The sequence below is a fragment of the Telmatherina bonti genome (assembly GCF_933228915.1).
Source record: "Telmatherina bonti genome assembly, chromosome: 18".
Classification (NCBI taxonomy): Eukaryota; Metazoa; Chordata; class Actinopteri; order Atheriniformes; family Telmatherinidae; genus Telmatherina; species Telmatherina bonti.
The window spans coordinates 10,902,843-10,918,707 of record NC_136616.1 but is presented as its reverse complement, the minus strand read 5'-3'; positions in this window follow the sequence as shown (position 1 = coordinate 10,918,707).

The following is a 15,865-nucleotide window of genomic DNA, read 5'->3' as shown; positions in this document are numbered from 1 at the left end:
TGTGGGCTGTGCAGCAGAAACATTTGAAAGGTTTCATCAGAACCTTTCCCAAAGCTTTGAAGAAACGTGCAGCCTTGCTTCTCTTTGGATGCAGACTGGTACTCAAGTGGATTTTCAGATGCTTCATAACAGCCTCTTCAAAATATGTGTCATCTGAGTTTATTGCCAGCGTGAGCATATTTTCTGAGGTACCAAAGTCTCTACAGAGCTTTCTAACAACTGACTCTGTGATTTGCTTAATGTGTTTTTCTGTTACTAGCAGGACAGTGTTTGTTATCTCGTCATTCTCCATCACCATGTCCACAAGCCGATTTATGAGGATATTGATATCTGATGACTTGAAGGATATTCTCTTTTTCTTTGGGATTTTTGAAAGAAGCTTCATGAGAACAGAAGTTATGAGGTCATGAATAAGATCCTTACTTGGTAATGGTGAGCTTTTGGTAGGTTCTTCTTTTATATTGGGACTTGCCGTGCCAGTGCTTGGTTTGATTATTCCCTGCTGCTGGATCAAAGTAAGATCTTCAGCAATGAAATCGGCAGTAATATTTTCATTCTTCTCATCAGCAACAAGATCGGTTGGTGAAAAAACTCCTACAGCAGGTGTAGTTAACATGTCAGATGGGGAAACCCTCCTTACCTCCGTTTTGGAGGTTGTTGGCAAGTGGGTAGGAAACTTGAAGGTGACAACTTTACCGTTGGATGTGCCATTTGTTTCACTGCCAGCTTCTGATAGTCCTGAAGAAGACGTTGATTGATAGTCACTCCTTCCATATTTTTCATGGTTCAAAGTAAGAGAGTCTCTATGACGTGAGAGGACTGTGTCGTGCTCTTCAGAACTAGAAGATGGTACAGGGCAGCCTAGTGAGTTGACATCTGGTGGTGACATCATTATTTCTCCAATCAAATATTTAATATCCCTTAAAGCGTTTGCCACTTCTTCACTGTGGCTGCTTTGATCAAAAGTTTTCGTCTCCATCCATAAAATGATCTTCTGAAGGAACTTTCCTATCTCATCTTCTGCCATAACATACAAGACTTCAGGAGAAAACTGATTATTTCTGTCCGTCATCCCTTTTTTGCTTGAGAGGAGAGAATCTGAGAAAACTCTTTCTGGTGGCACAACAGGAATTTGATACGTCATGTCCGTCATCAGTATATCGTAAATTTTAACAGTCAGTTCTTTTGTCCGAATTAAGTTATTGTGCTTGATGTTTTTCATTACATGTTCCTGCAGTGTACCTGACTGGTTTAATCTGTCATAGAGTTGATCAATTTGTGGTTTGATGGCCTCAAAACCTGATTCAAAGGAGAGCTTTTTGGTTACATTGGCCAGTGTTGTGCTGTTCAGAACTGAAGTTGAAGGTTCTGGCTCTGAAATATATCCTGGTAAGATGTCCACGTAATCTTGAGTCCTTGATGTCTGACTCACCAGAATATGTCTGAATGATTTTATTGATTCTTGCAGTGGCTGAACGCATAGAAATCAGGGATCTTGCTTTCTTCATGTCCACTTCTACTGGTGTTTCAATCACCATCTCAGGTGCAGATCCTGGTCTTCTTGTCGAACTCATTTTCTTTTTCCAACACTGTCCCAGGCACTTTCCCTTCAATTTATCCAAATGATTTCTGATGCATGAAGAGGCATGAAAAACCATGATGCAAAGACATTTTGGGCTTGAAATGGAACCACTTACATAAACAGCAGGTTCCGACGGCCAAACTTTGGTGGTCATAAATCCAGAAAGAATGGAGCTGACTTTCTGTGATATCTCCTCCTCGATCAGTGTGGTTAGCTCCTTAGAAATCTCACAGGTTTTCTGCGGGACATCAAGAGCAGAGGCGATGCTGGCGGGGATTGAGTCTCCAAGGGATGGTTTTATCTTCTTCTCAGGAGGTAGTGGGCCTCCGTGCCTTGTAGTCCACTCTTGAATTATTGGGAGATAAACTTTTAAAATGTCCGTGGTAACTGACTGAATAATTTCTACAACCATATCAGTCAGGGTGGCGTGTGTGGCAGAGTCGCAAATCCCAACAACAAGCATACTCCACTGAGCTCCATCAATTTTTTCCAAATGTTTTTCCACAATCAGCTTAATAGCTTTGGATGTCACTTGGACTTGTCCTTCTCCTTGAAAATCCATTGTAAGTTTTCTTCTTTTGAAATATTTAAAAATGGTCGTGAAAAAAAAAATCTTTGCTGTATGTCCTGCAAGTTGTGAGATTGTCTCTGTAGTCTGTCTGTCCTTCAGTCAGAATGTGGAAAAGTCGATTTGAAACCTAGTTATATACAAAAAATGACGTCATAAAGTCTTTGTGACGTTGTAAAGGAGTTCATGGCCACACCCATTCAGGGATAAACGATTTCAGGCACGCATGCGCAGTGCTTCATAATCCGTGCGCATGTGCTGTTGTTACCATGGTTGAAACGGCAGAAACTGCACACTGTTGTCATGGCAACATCTGAAACTCGTGCGCATGCGCACTGTAGTTTTCGGTTTACTTACTGGATGTACTTTGGGCAATAATTTCTTCTGTATATAAGTTTTTTCTAACAGGTGTTTGTAGTTTAAAATGTAATCGATGGATAACCCAAAGAGACGCATCATGTCGTGTTCGGGGTCCGTAATGACTGAACAGGCGGACATGCTGCTGTCTGTGGACTCTTTGGTCCTGCAGAGGAAATAACGATGCGAGTTTTCACCCAGCCACGTTTGTCACCAGCTTGTAGGAAAAGCTGCCTCCTGTCAATGTTTTGTCTTTGCAGGTGAACATGCTCGTCCACGACGATCGCGACGATCATGTTTTTATTAGTTTGTATTTAATGTCCTTCCCTTGTTTTTGTGTTTAATCATGGTTCTAGTGGTGTCTAAACATTTTAATGTGTCTGTAAAGCACATTGAATCACACAGTTATTGAAATTCAGGCTTGTTGATGGTCTGAAAACTGATGACTGCTGGATAGTTACTAAAAATGACCTACAGATGTTCTCATAGAGATTCCCCCTCAGTTTGGGGGATTCCTACATTGGAAAACAGGCTAATTTATCTTTTATATATTATGGAGTAATTATACAGTTATGGTCTTTGCATCTTGGTTAATTATTCCCCCACAAGCCTTCCCAGTTCTGGTACCAAGACACCGACTGGGGAGTTAGTTGCTGTGGGCCAGGTCCCTTTTATCGAGTGAACTTAGTTTATAAAAGCACAAATTCCAGTTTAATAATTAAATATTTAGTCCTTGTCAAAGCGGAAAAATATTTTCTTCTACTGCTGAAAACAAGTAACTGCTGGATCAAATCTAATCCAGCTGTTATCAGCTGTAACACGACACATTTAACAGAACTTGATTATTCAATTTATTAATAACAAAGTCAATCTAGTAATTTCAACCAGTTATAAACTTTATAATGAAATAGCAAAGGCTACTGTCTGAGGCCGAGATTAGTTAAGCAAAAACACCTTAACAGTAACAGTGAGTTACGTTCAGATCCATGGTTTAAATTTTACACAAAACAACACAATGCTCAACACAGTGCAGATGTTTTCATCATGATAAAGCCACTCATCAAACTTCTACATCTCAGTCAAAGAAAGACCGTGGAGGAAGAATCTGTTACTAACCTGCACAAGTAATTTAATTTTAGAGAAAGACTGACCTTAACTGATGGTGGATAACTTTGTAAAATATATGGAAACCTAGGCAGCAGACAGAAACTTACTAAAACACATTAAAAATGTCATTTACTACAATTAGTAGGGATGATGGTCTGAATTTAATTCAGCTGCAGACAGTAAAGGACACGTGTGCCATTAGAGGGCAGTGTGAGAATTTTCAAGAGTAAGCTTAGAGCCAAATGGCTATGCTAACGTGGCTAAATTGCTTTATAGGCGATACATAATTAATGCGGAAACAGGGTTCCATGGTGTAATGGTGAGCACTCTGGGCTCTGAAACCAGCAATTTGAGTTCAAATCTCAGTGGAACCTGAAGTCTGGTGTTTTAACAGCAGGCAGCTCTCTGACACCACACACAAACTTCCCAATCCTGTCTGTGTGGTAGAAGCTAAGAGATGACAATTTGTGTCACATTTGGTCTTACAAAGTGTTGGGTTCCTACCCTACCAAATTACAGGCTCTCCTTTGCCTTCTGGCCAACTGAAATGTATTTCAGTTTCTCCTTTGCCTTCTGGCCCTCTTTGGTGTATTTGAGGTTCTCTTTTGCCATCTGGCCCTCTTTGGTGGATTTCAGTTTCTCTTTTACCTTCTGGCCCTCTTTGGTGTATTTGAGGCTCTTTTTTGCCTTCTGGCCCTCTTTAGTGTATTTCAGTTTCTCTTTTGCATTGTGGCACACTTCGGTGTATTTCAGTTTCTCCTTTGCCTTCTGGCCCTCTTTGGTGTATTTCAGTTTCTCTTTTGCCTTCTGGCCCTCTTTGGGGTATTTCAGTTTCTCTTTTACATTGTGGCCCTCTTTGTTGTATTTCAGTTTCTCTTTTGCCTTCTGGCCCTCTTTGGTGTATTTGAGGCTCGCTTTTGCCTTCTGGCCCTCTTTGGTGTATTTGAGGCTCTCTTTTGCCTTCTGGCCCTCTTTGGTGTATTTTAGTTTCTCTTTTACCTTCTGGCCCTCTTTGGTGTATTTGAGGCTCTCTTTGGCCTTCTGGCCCTCTTTGGTGTATTTCAGTTTCTCCTTTGCCTTCTGGCCCTCTTTGGTGTATTTCAGTTTCTCTTTTGCCTTCTGGCCCTCTTTGGTGTATTTGAGGCTCTCTTTTGCCTTCTGGCCCTCTTTGGTGTATTTGAGGCTCTCTTTTGCCTTCTGGCCCTCTTTGGTGTATTTTAGTTTCTCCTTTGCCTTCTGGCCCTCTTTGGTGTATTTCAGTTTCTCTTTTGCATTGTGGCCCACTTTGGTGTATTCCAGTTTCTCTGTTGCCTTTGTAGCCCACTTTGGTGTATTTCAGTTTCTCCTTTGCTTTCTGGCCCTCTTTGGTATATTTGAGGCTCTCTTTGACCTTCTGGCCCTCTTTGGTGTATTTCAGTTAATGTTTTGCGTTGTGGCCTACGTTGGTGTATTTCAGTTTCTCTTTTGCGTTGTAGCCCACTTTGGTGTATTTCAGTTTCTCTTTTGACTTCTGGCCCTCTTTGGTGTATTTGAGGCTCGCTTTTGCCTTCTGGCCCTCTTTGGTGTATTTGAGGCTCTTTTTAACCCTCTGGCCCTCTTTGGTGTATTTAAGTTTCTCCTTTGCCTTCTTGCCCTCTTTGGTGTATTTCAGTTAATTTTTTGCCTTCTGGCCGTATTTGGTGTATTTCAGTTAATGTTTTGCCTTCTGGCCCTCTTTGGTGTATTTGAGGCTCTTTTTTGCCTTCTGGCCCTCTTTGGTGTATTTCAGTTTCTCTTTTGCGTTGTGGCCCACTTTGGTGTATTTCGGTTTATCTTTTGCCTTGTAGCCCACTTTGGTGTATTTCAGTTTCTCTTTTGCCTTGTGGCCCACTTTGGTGTATTTCAGGCTCTCTTTTGCCTTCTGGCCCTCTTTGGTGTATTTAAGTTTCTCCTTTGCCTTCTGGACCTCTTTGGTGTATCTGAGGCTCTCTTTGACCTTCTGGACCTCTTTGGTGTATTTCAGTTAATCTTTTGCCTTCTGGCCCTCTTTGGTGTATTTCAGTTTCTCTTTTGCGTTGTGGCCCACTTTGGTGTATTTCAGTTTCTCTTTTGCCTTGTAGCCCACTTTGGTGTATTTCAGTTTCTCTTTTGCCTTGTAGCCCACTTTAGTGTATTTCAGTTTCTCTTTTGCCTTCTGGCCCTCTTTGGTGTATTTGAGGCTCTCTTTGGCCTTCTGGCCCTCTTTGGTGTATTTAAGTTTCTCCTTTGCCTTCTGGCCCTCTTTGGTGTATTTCAGTTTCTCCTTTGCCTTCTGGCCCTCTTTGGTGTATTTCAGTTAATTTTTTGCCTTCTGGCCGTCTTTGGTGTATTTCAGTTAATGTTTTGCCTTCTGGCCAACTTAGATGTATTTCAGTCTCTCCTTTGCCTTCTGTCCCTCTTTGATGTATTTCAGTTAATGTTTTGCCTTCTGGCCCTCTTTGGTGTATTTAAGTTTCTCCTTTGCCTTCTGGACCTCTTTGGTGTATTTGATGCTCTCTTTGACCTTCTGGACCTCTTTGGTGTATTTCAGTTAATCTTTTGCCTTCTGGCCCTCTTTGGTGTATTTCAGTTTCTCTTTTGCGTTTTGGCCCACTTTGGTGAATTTCAGTTTCTCCTTTACCTTCTGGCCCTCTTTGGTGTATTTCAGGCTCTCTTTAGCCTTCTGGCCCTCTTTGGTATATTTCAGTTTCTCTATTGCCTTCTGAAAGCACGATAAGGTGACAGGGAAGTGGACAGGTGCAAGTCTCGAAGCAATGCGTTCCAGCTAGGACTTTTTACCACAAGCATGTCATGAAAACGCAACTTTGCCAAGAAAAAGCAACATATTCCCCAGCGCTTCTTCTCAGAACAGCCACCTCTTTGTATCAGCCACGTCTCAGATAAAGTGTCTTTTTTGGTTGCAAGGACAAATGCAACCTTTTCAGTACAGTCAGATAAACGATTTAGGTTGTTTGCTCCACTTCCTGGCTAATTGTTTTTTTAAGCAGGCCCCTACGGTACTGGCTTTAACGGGAGACTGAAGCAAAATGAATGCAAGGAGTGCTCTGCGTACAGTGCAGCAGTAAGCACTTGTTGCTTGTTCAACTGCTGATTGTGTTCCCGCTTTAAGCACGGCTCATGCGCCTGCCACATTGCGTGCAAAGCAAAGCCAAAAGCAGCTCATTGTCAGGTAAGAATGGCAGATGATTCTCTATCATCGCGATTGGAGCTGATGTGTGACTGCGTATGGTAGGTTGTGCCACATAGAATGTCCAAGTGGCTGTCAGCTTTGAAAAATTTGATTAGAGGAAGAATGTGCTGCAAAGATTGGGTGCAAGGGAGTATTTGTGATGGGACTTTGAGGGTATTGTCGTTAAGTGATGTGCAAAGAAGTGGGTGTGAGGAGTTGTGACATGCTTTGCAAAACAACTGTCTCTCCCCGTCGGGGAATTGAACCCCGGTCTTCCGCGTGACAGGCGGAGATACTGGCCACTATACTAACGAGGAAGGACACACCTTCCACTAGAGGGCGGTGTGAGAATTTTCAAGAGTAAGCTTATAGCCAAATGGCTATGCTAACGTGGCTAAATTGCTTTATAGGCGATACATAATTACAACTGAAACAGGGTTCCATGGTGTAATGGTGAGCACTCTGGGCTCTGATTCCAGCAATCTTAGTTCAAATCTCGGTGGAACCTGAAGTCTGGTGTTTTAACAGCAGGCAGCTCTCTGACACCACACACAAACTTCCCAATCCTGTCTGTGTGGTAGCAGCTATGAGATGACAATGTGTGTCACATTTGGTCTTACAAAGTGTTGGGTTCCTACCCTACCCAATTACAGGCTCTCCTCTGCCTTCTGGCCAACTGAAATGTATTTCAGTTTCTCCTTTGCCTTCTGGCTCTCTTTGGCCTTCTGGCCCTCTTTGGTGTATTTCAGTTTCTCCTTTGCCTTCTGGCCCTCTTTGGTGTATTTCAGTTAATGTTTTGCCTTCTGGCCAACTTAGATGTATTTCAGTTTCTCCTTTGCCTTCTGGCCCTCTTTGGTGTATTTGAGGCTCTCTTTGACCTTCTGGCCCTCTTTGGTGTATTTAAGTTTCTCTTTCGCCTCCTGGCCCTCTTTGGTGTATTTGAGGTTCTCTTTTGCCATCTGGCCCTCTTTCGTGGATTTCAGTTTCTCTTTTACCTTCTGGCCCTCCTTGGTGTATTTGAGGCTCACTTTTGCCTTCTTGCACTCTTTGGTGTATTTCAGTTTCTCTTTTGCGTTGTGGCCTACTTTGGTGTATTTCAGTTTCACTTTTGCGTTGTGGTCTACTTTGGTGTATTTCAGTTTCTCTTTCGCCTTCTGGCCCACTTTGGTGTATTTCAGTTTCTCTTTTGCCTTGTAGCCCACTTTGGTGTATTTCAGTTTCTCTTTTGCCCTCTGGCTCTCCTTTGTGTACTTCAGGCTCTCTTTTGCCTTCTGGCCCCTTTTTGGTGTATTTGAGGCTCTTTTTGGCCTTCTGGCCCTCTTTGGTGTATTTCAGTTTCTCCTATGCCTTCTGGCCCTCTTTGGTGTATTTCAGTTAATCTTTTGTCTTCCGGCCCTCTTTGGTGTATTTGAGGTTATCTTTTGCCATCTGGCCCTCTTTGGTGTATTTCAGTTTCTCCTTTACCTTGTAGCCCACTTTGGTGTATTTCAGTTTCTCTTTTACCTTCTGGCCCTCTTTGGTGTAATTCAGGCTCTCTTTTGCCTTCTTGCCCTCTTTGGTGTATTTCAGTTTCTTTTTTGCGTTGTTGCCTACTTTGGTGTATTTGAGCTTCTCTTTTGCGTTGTGGCCCTCTTTGGTGTATTTCAGTTTCTCTTTCGCCTTTTGGCCCTCTTTGGTGTACTTCAGGCTCTCTTTTGCCTTCTGTCCCTCTGGTGTATTTCAGATAATCTCTTGCCTTCTGTCCCTCTTTGGTGTATTTCAGTTAATCTTTTGCCTTGGTGTATTTGAGGCTCTCTTTGGCCTTCTGGCCCTCTTTGGTGTATTTCAGTTAATCTCTTGCCTTCTGTCCCTCTTTGGTGTATTTCAGTTAATCTTTTGCCTTGGTGTATTTGAGGCTCTCTTTGGCCTTCTGGCCCTCTTTGGTGTATTTCAGTTTCTCCTTTGCCTTCTGTCCCTCTTTGGTGTATTTCAGTTAATCTTTTGCCTTCTAGCCCTCTTTGGTGTATTTCAGTTAATGTTTTGCCTTCTGGCCCTCTTTGGTGTATTTGAGGCTCTTTTTTGCCTTCTGGCCCTCTTTGGTGTATTTCAGTTTCTCTTTTACCTTCTGGCCCTCTTTGGTGTATTTGAGGCTCGCTTTTGCCTTCTGGCCCTCTTTGGTGTATTTGAGGCTCTTTTTTGCCTTCTGGCCCTCTTTGGTGTATTTCAGTTTCTCTTTTGCATTGTGGCCCACTTTGGTGTATTTCAGTTTCTCCTTTGCCTTCTGGCCCTCTTTGGTGTATTTCAGTTTCTCTTTTGCATTGTGGCCCACTTTGTTGTATTTCAGTTTCTAATTTGCCTTTGTAGCCCACTTTGGTGTATTTCAGTTTCTCTTTTGCCTTCTGGCCCTCTTTGGGGTATTTCAGTTTCTCTTTTACATTGTGGCCCTCTTTGTTGTATTTCAGTTTCTCTTTTGCCTTCTGGCCCTCTTTGGTGTATTTGAGGCTCGCTTTTGCGTTGTGGCCCTCTTTGGTGTATTTCAGTTTCTCTTTCGCCTTTTGGCCCTCTTTGGTGTACTTCAGGCTCTCTTTTGCCTTCTGTCCCTCTGGTGTATTTCAGTACATCTCTTGCCTTCTGTCCCTCTTTGGTGTATTTCAGTTAATCTTTTGCCTTGGTGTATTTGAGGCTCTCTTTGGCCTTCTGGCCCTCTGGTGTATTTCAGTTAATCTCTTGCCTTCTGTCCCTCTTTGGTGTATTTCAGTTAATCTTTTGCCTTGGTGTATTTGAGGCTCTCTTTGGCCTTCTGGCCCTCTTTGGTGTATGTCAGTTTCTCCTTTGCCTTCTGGCCCTCTTTGGTGTATTTCAGTTAATCTTTTGCCTTCTAGCCCTCTTTGGTGTATTTCAGTTAATGTTTTGCCTTCTGGCCGACTTAGATGTATTTCAGTCTCTCCTTTGCCTGCTGTCCCTCTTTTGTGTATTTCAGTTAATCTTTTGCCTTCTGGCACTCTTTGGTGTATTTGAGGCTCTCTTTGACCTTCTGGCCCTCTTTGGTGTATTTCAGTTAATCTTTTGCTTTATGGCCCTCTTTGGTGGATTTCACTTTCTCTTTTACCTTCTGGCCCTCTTTGGTGTATTTGAGACTCTCTTTTACCGTCTTGCCCTCTTTGGTGTATTTGAGGCTCTCTTTTGCCTTCTGGCCCTCTTTGGTGTATTTCAGTTTCTCATTTGCCTTCTGGCCCTCTTTGGTGTATTTCAGTTAATCTTTTGTCTTCTGGCACTCTTTGGTGGATTTCACTTTCTGTTTTACCTTCTGGCCCTCTTTGGTGTATTTGAGACTCTCTTTTACCGTCTTGCCCTCTTTGGTGTATTTGAGGCTCTCTTTTGCCTTCTGGCCCTCTTTGGTGTATTTCAGTTTCTCATTTGCCTTCTGGCCCTCTTTGGTGGATGTCAGTTTCTCTTTTACCTTCTGGCCCTCTTTGGTGTATTTGAGGCTCGCTTTTGCCTTCTGGCCCTCTTTGGTGTATTTCAGTTTCTCTTTTGCGTTGTGGCCCACTTTGGTGTATTTCAGGCTCTCATTTGCCTTCTGGCCCTCTTTGGTGTATTTCAGTTTCTCTTTTACCTTATGGCCCTCTTTGGTGTATTTGAGGCTCTTTTTTGCCTTCTGGCCCTCTTTGGTGTATTTCAGTTTCTCTTTTGCGTTGTGGCCCACTTTGGTGTATTTCAGGCTCTCATTTGCCTTCTGGCCCTCTTTGGTGTATTTCAGTTTCTCTTTTACCTTCTGGCCCTCTTTGGTGTATTTGAGGCTCGCTTTTGCCTTCTGGTTTGCCTTCTGGCCCTCTTTGGTGTATTTCAGTTTCTCTTTTGCGTTGTGGCCCACTTTGGTGTATTTCAGGCTCTCATTTGCCTTCTGGCCCTCTTTGGTGTATTTCAGTTTCTCTTTTACCTTCTGGCCCTCTTTGGTGTATTTGAGGCTCGCTTTTGCCTTCTGGCCCTCTTTGGTGTATTTGAGGCTCTTTTTTGCCTTCTGGCCCTCTTTGGTGTATTTCAGTTTCTCTTTTGCATTGTGGCCCACTTTGGTGTATTTCAGTTTCTCCTTTGCCTTCTGGCCCTCTTTGGTGTATTTCAGTTTCTCTTTTGCATTGTGGCCCACTTTGTTGTATTTCAGTTTCTAATTTGCCTTTGTAGCCCACTTTGGTGTATTTCAGTTTCTCTTTTGCCTTCTGGCCCTCTTTGGGGTATTTCAGTTTCTCTTTTACATTGTGGCCCTCTTTGTTGTATTTCAGTTTCTCTTTTGCCTTCTGGCCCTCTTTGGTGTATTTGAGGCTCGCTTTTGCCTTCTGGCCCTCTTTGGTGTATTTGAGGCTCTCTTTTGCCTTCTGGCCCTCTTTGGTGTATTTTAGTTTCTCTTTTACCTTCTGGCCCTCTTTGGTGCATTTGAGGCTCGCTTTTGCCTTCTGGCCCTCTTTGGTGTATTTGAGGCTCATTTTTGCCTTCTGGCCCTCTTTGGTGTATTTCAGTTTCTCCTTTGCCTTCTGGCCCCCTTTGGTGTATTTCAGTTTCTCTTTTGCATTGTGGCCCACTTTGGTGCATTTCACTTTCTCATTTGCCTTTGTAGCCCACTTTGGTGTATTCCAGTTTCTCTTTTGCCTTCTGGCCCTCTTTGGTGTATTTCAGTTTCTCTTTTACATTGTGGCCCACTTTGGTGTATTTCAGTTTCTCATTTGCCTTTGTAGCCCACTTTGGTGTATTTCAGTTTCTCCTTTGCCTTCATGCCCTCTTTGGTGTATTTCAGTTTCTCCTTGCCTTCTGGCCCTCTTTGGTGTATTTGAGGCTCGCTTTTGCCTTCTGGCCCTCTTTGGTGTATTTGAGGCTCTTTTTTGCCTTCTGGCCCTCTTTGGTGTATTTCAGTCTCTCTTTTGCATTGTGGCCCACTTTGGTGTATTTCAGTTTCTCCTTTGCCTTCTGGCCCTCTTTGGTGCATTTCAGTTTCTCTTTTGCATTGTGGCCCACTTTGGTGTATTTCAGTTTCTCATTTGCCTTTGTAGCCCACTTTGGTGTATTTCAGTTTCTCCTTTGCCTTCTGGCCCTCTTTGGGGTATTTCAGTTTCTCTTTTACATTGTGGCCCACTTTGGTGTATTTCAGTTTCTCATTTGCCTTTGTAGCCCACTTTGGTGTATTTCAGTTTATACTTTGCCTTCATGCCCTCTTTGGTGTATTTCAGTTTCTCTTTGCCTTCATGCCCTCTTTGGTGTATTTCAGTTTCTCTTTGCCTTCTGGCCCTCTTTGGTGTATTTGAGGCTCTCTTTGGCCTTCTTGCCCTCTTTGGTGTATTTCAGTTTCTCTTTTGCGTTGTGGCCCACTTTGGTGTATTTCAGGCTCTCTTTTGCCTTCTGGCCCTCTTTGGTGTATTTCAGTTTCTCTTTTACCTTCTGGCCCTCTTTGGTGTATTTGAGGCTCGCTTTTGCCTTCTGGCCCTCTTTGGTGTATTTGAGGCTCTTTTTTGCCTTCTGGCCCTCTTTGGTGTATTTCAGTTTCTCTTTTGCATTGTGGCCCACTTTGGTGTATTTCAGTTTCTCCTTTGCCTTCTGGCCCTCTTTGGTGCATTTCAGTTTCTCTTTTGCATTGTGGCCCACTTTGGTGTATTTCAGTTTCTCATTTGCCTTTGTAGCCCACTTTGGTGTATTTCAGTTTCTCTTTTGCCTTCTGGCCCTATTTGGGGTATTTCAGTTTCTCTTTTACATTGTGGCCCACTTTGGTGTATTTCAGTTTCTCATTTGCCTTTGTAGCCCACTTTGGTGTATTTCAGTTTATACTTTGCCTTCATGCCCTCTTTGGTGTATTTCAGTTTCTCTTTGCCTTCTGGCCCTCTTTGGTGTATTTGAGGCACTTTTTGGCCTTCTGGCCCTCTTTGGTGTATTTCAGTTTCTCCTTTGCCTTCTGGGCCTCTTTGGTGTATTTCAGTTCCTCTTTGCCTTCAGGCCCTCTTTGGTGTATTTCAGTTTCTCCTTTGCCTTCTGGCCCTCTTTGGTGTATTTCAGTTTCTCCTTTGCCTTCTGGCCCTCTTTGGTGTATTTGAGGCTCTCTTTGACCTTCTGGCCCTCTTTGGTGTATTTCAGTTTCTCTTTCGCCTCCTGGCCCTCTTTGGTGTATTTGAGGCTCTCTTTTGCCTTCTGGCCCTCTTTGGTGTATTTCAGTTTCTCCTTTACCTTGTAGCCCACTTTGGTGTATTTCAGTTTCTCTTTTGCCTTGTAGCCCACTTTTGTGTATTTCAGTTAATCTTTTGCCTTCTGGCCAACTTAGATGTATTTCAGTCTCTCCTTTGCCTTCTGTCCCTCTTTGATGTATTTCAGTTAATGTTTTGCCTTCTGGCCCTCTTTGGTGTATTTCAGTTTCTCTTTTGCCTTGTAGCCCACTTTGGTGTATTTCAGTTTCTCTTTTGCCTTCTGGCCCTCTTTGGTGTATTTCAGGCTCTCTTTTGCCTTCTGGACCTCTTTGGTGTATTTCAGTTAATGTTTTGCCTTCTGGCCCTCTTTGGTGTATTTCAGTTTCTCTTTTGCCTTCTGTCCCTCTTTGATGTATTTCAGTTTCTCTTTTACCTTGTAGCCCACTTTGGTGTATTTCAGTTTCTCTTTTGCCTTGTAGCCCACTTTGGTGTATTTCAGGCTCTCTTTTGCCTTCTGGCCGTCTTTGGTGTATTTCAGTTTCTCCTTTGCCTTCTGGACCGATTTGGTGTATTTGAGGCTCTCTTTGACCTTCTGGACCTCTTTGGTGCATTTCAGTTAATCTTTTGCCTTCTGGCCCTCTTTGGTGTATTTCAGTTTCTCTTTTGCCTTGTAGCCCACTTTGGTGTATTTCAGTTTCTCTTTTGCCTTGTAGCCCACTTTGGTGTATTTCAGTTTCTCTTTTGCCTTCTGGCCCTCTTTGGTGTATTTCAGGCTCTCTTTTGCATTCTGGCCCTCTTTGGTGTATTTCAGCTAATGTTTTGCCTTCTGGCCCTCTTTGGTGTATTTCAGTTAATGTTTTGCCTTATGGCCAACTTAGATGTATTTCAGTCTCTCCTTTGCCTTCTGTCCCTCTTTGGTGTATTTGAGGCTCTTTTTTGCCTTCTGGCCCTCTTTGGTGTATTTCAGTTTCTCTTTTGCGTTTTGGCCCACTTTGGTGTATTTCAGTTTCTCTTTTGCCTTGTAGCCCACTTTGGTGTATTTCAGTTTCTCTTTTGCCTTGTAGCCCACTTTGGTGTATTTCAGTTTCTCTTTTGCCTTCTGGCCCTCTTTGGTGTATTTGAGGCTCTCTTTGGCCTTCTGGCCCTCTTTGGTGTATTTAAGTTTCTCCTTTGCCTTCTGGCCCTCTTTGATGTATTTCAGTTTCTCCTTTGCCTTCTGGCCCTCTTTGGTGTATTTCAGTTAATTTTTTGCCTTCTGGCCGTATTTGGTGTATTTCCGTTAATGTTTTGCCTTCTGGCCAACTTAGATGTATTTCAGTCTCTCCTTTGCCTTCTGTCCCTCTTTGATGTATTTCAGTTAATGTTTTGCCTTCTGGCCCTCTTTGGTGTATTTGAGGCTCTTTTTTGCCTTCTGGCCCTCTTTGGTGTATTTCAGTTTCTCTTTTGCGTTGTGGCCCACTTTGGTGTATTTCAGTTTATCTTTTGCCTTGTAGCCCACTTTGGTGTATTTCAGTTTCTCTTTTGCCTTGTGGCCCACTTTGGTGTATTTCAGGCTCTCTTTTGCCTTCTGGCCCTCTTTGGTGTATTTAAGTTTCTCCTTTGCCTTCTGGACCTCTTTGGTGTATCTGAGGCTCTCTTTGACCTTCTGGACCTCTTTGGTGTATTTCAGTTAATCTTTTGCATTGTGGCCCACTTTGGTGTATTTCAGTTTCTCATTTGCCTTTGTAGCCCACTTTGGTGTATTTCAGTTTCTCCTTTGCCTTCTGGCCCTCTTTGGGGTATTTCAGTTTCTCTTTTACATTGTGGCCCACTTTGGTGCATTTCAGTTTCTCTTTTGCATTGTGGCCCACTTTGGTGTATTTCAGTTTCTCATTTGCCTTTGTAGCCCACTTTGGTGTATTTCAGTTTCTCTTTTGCCTTCTGGCCCTATTTGGGGTATTTCAGTTTCTCTTTTACATTGTGGCCCACTTTGGTGTATTTCAGTTTCTCATTTGCCTTTGTAGCCCACTTTGGTGTATTTCAGTTTATACTTTGCCTTCATGCCCTCTTTGGTGTATTTCAGTTTCTCTTTGCCTTCTGGCCCTCTTTGGTGTATTTGAGGCACTTTTTGGCCTTCTGGCCCTCTTTGGTGTATTTCAGTTTCTCCTTTGCCTTCTGGGCCTCTTTGGTGTATTTCAGTTCCTCTTTGCCTTCAGGCCCTCTTTGGTGTATTTCAGTTTCTCCTTTGCCTTCTGGCCCTCTTTGGTGTATTTCAGTTTCTCCTTTGCCTTCTGGCCCTCTTTGGTGTATTTGAGGCTCTCTTTGACCTTCTGGCCCTCTTTGGTGTATTTCAGTTTCTCTTTCGCCTCCTGGCCCTCTTTGGTGTATTTGAGGCTCTCTTTTGCCTTCTGGCCCTCTTTGGTGTATTTCAGTTTCTCCTTTACCTTGTAGCCCACTTTGGTGTATTTCAGTTTCTCTTTTGCCTTGTAGCCCACTTTTGTGTATTTCAGTTAATCTTTTGCCTTCTGGCCAACTTAGATGTATTTCAGTCTCTCCTTTGCCTTGTGTCCCTCTTTGATGTATTTCAGTTAATGTTTTGCCTTCTGGCCCTCTTTGGTGTATTTCAGTTTCTCTTTTGCCTTGTAGCCCACTTTGGTGTATTTCAGTTTCTCTTTTGCCTTCTGGCCCTCTTTGGTGTATTTCAGGCTCTCTTTTGCCTTCTGGACCTCTTTGGTGTATTTCAGTTAATGTTTTGCCTTCTGGCCCTCTTTGGTGTATTTCAGTTTCTCTTTTGCCTTCTGTCCCTCTTTGATGTATTTCAGTTTCTCTTTTACCTTGTAGCCCACTTTGGTGTATTTCAGTTTCTCTTTTGCCTTGTAGCCCACTTTGGTGTATTTCAGGCTCTCTTTTGCCTTCTGGCCGTCTTTGGTGTATTTCAGTTTCTC